General features: G+C 39.0%; 1 pseudogene; it reads left to right on the forward strand.

Annotated features, from left to right (window-relative positions):
* LOC103254863 overlaps window positions 1–5,737 on the forward strand; it is a 43,998-nt pseudogene extending 38,261 nt beyond the window's left edge.
* Window positions 5,738–6,034: the final 297 nt, after the last annotated feature.

Consider the following 6,034-nt stretch of genomic DNA (forward strand, 5'->3'; position numbering starts at 1 on the left):
TTCTTCGAGACCCGCCTGGGCAGCGAGACCTCATCTCTACAATAAATCAAAAAATCAGCCGGGTGTGGTAGCACACGCCTGTAGTTCCGGCTACTTGAAGGCTGAGGCGGAAGGATCGCCAGAGCCCAGCAGGCGAGGCTGCGGTGACCAGGAGCGGCCACTGCACTCCAGTCTGGGCGACCAAGTGAGACTCCAACTCAAAACAAACAAACAAACAAACAAAAAAACCTCTTCCAAGGTATTTAATAGCAGACGTTTTGTAACGCATTTAAGAGAAAATAATTATATTATTCCTAACATTGATTGAGACTAAGTAAACTGAGCTAAGTGAGAAAGTGATCCTCCTGCCTCAGACTCCTAGGATCAAGTTATCCTCCTCCTTGGATTACAGGGATGAGACACCATGCCCAACCAATTTGTGTAATTTTTAAAATTTCTGTTTTTTTCTCCTGTTACACCATTAGCTCAAGGCGTGCGAAGAGGGTTTTCACTTATCATATCTTTACCCAATACATCATAGAGATCCAAACATATTCATTATATGAAAAAGAGGATGGGGAAGTGAAGATGGAAGAAAGCTTTAAACTACTTCACATTGTATGTCTCCTGGAAAGTATCGTGTGTCTCTTCGAATCTCCATTCATGAACGTTCTCTCCATGACGTTTCTAGAAATTAATCACCAATAAAGAAAACTCCAATGTGTTTGCAAAACCAATGCAATTCCAGCAAGTGTCTGGATCAGTATCATTTGGAACATTTCTCCTTATATAAATTTTCATTTTGAGACATCATTTTAAAGATATCATGTCTATAATGAGAACAAGATTATGTCTTTCCTCTTGTTCAACATTGTATTCCCAAGACCTAGCACAGCGTTAAATTTAAGCAAGGTACTCAATACATATTTATTTAATAAATGCTTAATGGGATAAATGAGTAAATAAATAAATAAATATGCATATGAATGAATGAAGTAGCATCTCAATACAGACTAGGGTAGAAAACTGGAAAGAAAACAGGCATGTTTTAGACAAATTAAGAAAAAGAGGCTGGGTGCAGTGGCTCATACCTGTAATCCTAGCACTTTGGGAGACTGAGGCAAGAGGATTGCTTGAGCTCAGGAGTTCGAGACTAGCCTAGACAACATAGCAAGAACTTGTCTCTACAAAAAAAAATTTTTAAATAGCCAGGTGTATGTGCACCTGTAGTCCCAGCTACTCAGGAGGGAGGCTGAAGTAAAAGGATCACTTATGTCTAGAAGGTCAAGGCTATGGTGAGCCATGATTGTGCAACTGCCCTCCAGTGTGGGTGACAGCAAAACTCTGACTCAAAAAAGAAGGAAGAAGAGGAGGGGAAAGAAGAGGAGAAAATCTAGACAGATCTAGAAGAGAAAAATTGCTTAACTACATAGCAACAACAAGAGTATAATTTCAATAACAACATTTTTTAAACAAATCTATGTTTGGCGGATTCTCTCATCCTTCTGATGGCATTAGGAAGACAAGATGTATGTGAGCAGAAATCTTTGAAAATCAAGTTAGGACCGTAGGCTATAAAATGTCTAGTGTTCTTTGTTGAGATCATTTGAAATTTAATTTGATTTATTTTTTTTTTAACCGTAGGCTATTTTTAATGGTTACTACATCAGAAAGGTACAGATTTAACATCTCACAAAATGACAGCAGAACATGAGTTGCTGGTATCTGCGTCCGAGATTTGAAATATACAGCCGCATTCTTCAGTACCGAGTTTTACCTTCTTGTACTTTATTGGTGATGTCTTCATTTAACAATGAGGAAATCTCACAGTTTAGGGAACTCTTTAATCCTGTTCTAACAAGTACACATTTCTAAATAACTGCTTCTCTTTCTGTGATGCCAGTTTAAAAAGAAAAGGATAGCAAGGATTAACCCACGCTATATACAGAAATTTGCACTTTTGGCAAGTGTGGAAGGCAGCACCTGTACTCCAAAGTCTCATGTGGTTTATTTGAAAACTTTCATGCCCTTCAGACAAAGACCAAACTCTTCAGTTTGCCCATCAAGGCCTTCTGTTAACTTCTGTCAATGTATGACATTTTTCTAACTTCTATATTAGGGTTCTCCAGAGAAACAGGATCAATAAGGTGTGTGTGTGAGTGGGGTGTGTGTGTGTGTGTGTGTGTGTGTGTGTGTGTGTGTGAGTGTGTGTGAGAGAGAGAGAGAGAGATATTAAGAAAGATGAATTGGCTAACGTGAGTATGTAGGTATAAATCAGAAATTTGCAGAGTTAGGCGTGCAGGCTAGAGACTCAGGGGAGTGTTGCTGTCTGAGTCCAGAAGGCAGAATTCTTTCTTGCTTAGGAAAGGTCAAATGTTTCTTCTATATAGACCTTCAACTGAGGATGAGGCCTTCCATAACATAAAGGGTAACCTGCTTTACTTAAAGTCCACCAGTTTAAAGGTTAATCTCAAGCCAAAAAAAAGCCTTTATAGCAATGTCCAAACATCTGGGCATTGTGGCCCAGCCACATTGACACACAAAATTAATCATTATGCCTGTCTCAATTATGAAGATTTCCTCAACATTATTTGCCCATGCTCCCACACCATATATACCATACTCATTCCAACCTCTCTTCATCCCCCAGTAACAAGGACTTTTCACCTGCCAATAACGTCTTTAAATGACCACTTATGTACTCAACCCTGAATGGTACCCCACATCTTTAAAATAAAATTTAAAAATTCCTTCCCTCTAGTCTAAGGATTTTCAAACTATAATGTGCATCAGAATAATCAGAACTAGCAAAGAATAAAGAGGCCCAACCTTGAGGAGGTAGCACAGGGGCTGGGTATCTGCATTTCACCAAGTTTCAGAAATGCTTCTGTACACATCATAGTTTGAGAGCCATTCCTTCAAAGTATACCCTGTCTTCAGGTGGTCCCCCTAAACACTTTTCATTTAAAGATTAGACTTTTATGAACCCATCCTAATCCAAAAGCAATTTTTTCTTTTGTAAATTCCAACATTTTGAATATATACCACACAATTTGGAGTTTCCTTCTGTATCCTCTTAAGATTGTTTTCTAAGTGTGTTCTGTTTGTGTGCATTTCCTCTAACTTTTGTACAGTGTAGTGTTTTGGGGTAGCGACCTTGTATATGGCATAATCTAAAAAATGAAAAGATTCTCAATCCTGGATGTATTTTAGAATCACTTGGTGAATTTTTTTTTTCTTTTTTTAAGAGATGAGGTCTTGCTATGTAGCCCAGGCTTATCTTGAACTCCTGGGCTCAAGCAATTCACCCACCTCAGCCTCCCAAAGTGCTAGGATTACAGGCATAAGCCACAGTGCCTGGCCACTAAGTGAAATTTTTAAAAAACCAAAACTTTAAGCTCATATTTCACTTCCAGAGATTCTGATTTAATTACTGGGGTGAACATTGGGCACTAGAATGTTTTAGAAGTTTTCCAGGTGATTCTAGTGTGTTCTCAATCAAGGCTGATAATCATAGTTACTATGTTAAAAGGTGAGAGGAGAGGAGCTTTATCCATATGGTATTATGGTATATCCCAGGTACTCAGGACAGTACCAGATGTCTAGTAGGTGGTCAATAAATAGTCGTTTGAATGGATCAAATATTTCGCCAATTTTTAGCTCTATGAATTCTGCGAAAGTTCTTTCACTTCTCTAAACCTCAGTTCCTCATATTTATAAAATGGGAATAACCATACCTATATCAACAGTGGTAGTTTTGAAGAATAGGTGAGATGACAACACAAGTTATTTGACACATAGTAGATGCTCATCAAAAGTGAACTCCTTTCTCAAAAAAACTTGTCTTCTTATCCTATTTCTGACACAGGTAGGAAGGCTGTAAGCACAGTCACTTAAGTACAGTAATGTGTACTGAGTTAATGTATGAGTTTTAAAAAAATTAAATGATATAGTATTGAGTGATTTAAACTGGGGCGAAAATGTGATAATGTCTCATTTTGATTGTTGGCTTTGTGAGTTTCACTGTCCCCTTCTGGGGCAGAGATAAGACAGTAAATGTTCACTGCAGGATATGTTGCAATTATTTATGCTATATTTCTGCCAGTACCTGCTAAATGAAAAAGAAGAACAGTTATAATTTATGTGTAATTTCTCTCATTAAAATGAACACACAGTAATTAAGAAACTGGAATCTGATCAAATGAACTCATTTGGTCCCAAACTTTACTTGCAACAGCATGCTTGATTTTCATTGACTCTCAGGGAACTTAAAGGGCATTGGGTAGTGCTAGGACTAAATGGGAAAGGGAGAGAAAAACTCTTGAATTGTCCCATCATTTATCCGTGGTGTGTGTATGTGTGTGTGTGTGTGTGTGTGTGTGTGTGTGTGTGTCCACATTTGTCCATGGTGTGCATGTATTCACACACACACAGTTTGGTGGCATGCTCTTTGACATGCACAATGTTGAATTAAACAAGGTCCACCTGTCAGAACTCTGTGAGCTGGTGAAGGGCTACTTTTATTTCTAACTTGTTGCTAACTGTTCAACCTCTGCTTTTCTTCTTCTCTCTAGCTATAAAGCATGGGAAAGTCTGATTGTTTATTCATTCTTTCTTTCTCATGTTACTCAGAAAACAAACATAAAGGGAACAAGTGAATTTTTGCAATGAACTCTTGAAAACCTGTTTGTACAAGTAATAATAGCCTGAGGAAAATGCTGTACTCAAAGTCCTCACTTTAAAGGAAACCTGGGAGTTCTGTGGCTTGAGGACGGCATGTGAAGACAGGCAGCTGTTCCTGTTGGACTGATTTGACTCAGTAACAGCTAAGATGCAGAAACAAAATACATAAAGTTTGCTAGATGCTGACTTCTCACAGAAGTTTGCTTGGATGAGAAAAAGGGAAATCTGTATGTGGAGCCACTATATACACTATATCTTAAATTTTAGTCTACTGCGGGATTTGTTTAAACACATTAATGTTAACTAAGCACTCTTCCTTGGAGGAGAATTTTTTTCTGAACTATTTTAACATTTTATTTAAAATTCCCACTCTTGGGAATTATTCTAGTTTGATTTATTGTAGAGATGAGGTCTCACTGCCCAGGCGGGTCTCAAACCCGCGGGCTCAGGCAATCCACTCACCTCAGCCTCCCAAAGGCGCGGGATTACAGGCTGAGCCACCGAGCCGGCTGAAACTGACTCTTGATACCATATTTGTCCCAAAGACAGGAAAGAAGAGTGGGAAATTGAAGGCCTTTTATAAACAGGATTGTTTCCGTCTTAGCAGTTATGGTGATATAGATTTTTCTGGGCCAGCCATCTATGGTTGGTGTTGGCCTTTGAAGGGTACTTGCTGGTTATGAGATGAGTTTTGACATGGTCAAATCCAAACTGTCACAGAATAATTTCACCCTGGATTTCAAGGCTGCAGACTTTCAGCTGGACACTCATGTGACTGATGGCACTGAATTTGGGGGTTTTGTCTACTAGAAGGTTATTGAGAAGACTGAAACGTCAATAAATCTTGCTTGGACAGCTGACAGTAACAACACACATTTTGGCACTGCTGCTAAATGCAAGCTGGATTGAACTTCTCTATCTGCTAAAGTAAATAATGTCAGTCTGACAGGGTTATACTCAGACCCTTTGACAAGGAGTCAAACTGACATTATCAGTTTTAATGAACGGAAAGAACATCAATGCAGGAGGTCACAAAGCAGGTTGGAATTTAAACTGGAAGCTTAATGTGGTTTGAGTAAAGCATCAGATGTGTTCCGAAGTGAAGAGAAATGAACCCACTCTGTTTTGGCCTTAAAATTCTTCTGTGAAATTTCGACAGTGTGAACTTTTATTCCTCCAAAGAATTGTAATTCTCCCCATGCTGAAGTCTAGTGATTGCAAGTCCATCCTGGGGGAGGAGCTTGAAGGCATGCCTGGAAGTTGTCATGTATGTGCTACATTTCAGTTCAGTTCTGCAGTGTTAATTTAATGTGTTCCTCCGTGACAGCGTAGTGTGGTGTTTCAGGAGAGACCTGGCCCCCCAGTTAGTACA

Source organism: Carlito syrichta, unplaced genomic scaffold (genome assembly GCF_000164805.1).
Source record: "Carlito syrichta isolate Samal-C Ts95f unplaced genomic scaffold, Tarsius_syrichta-2.0.1 Scaffold287587, whole genome shotgun sequence".
Taxonomy (NCBI): domain Eukaryota; kingdom Metazoa; phylum Chordata; class Mammalia; order Primates; family Tarsiidae; genus Carlito; species Carlito syrichta.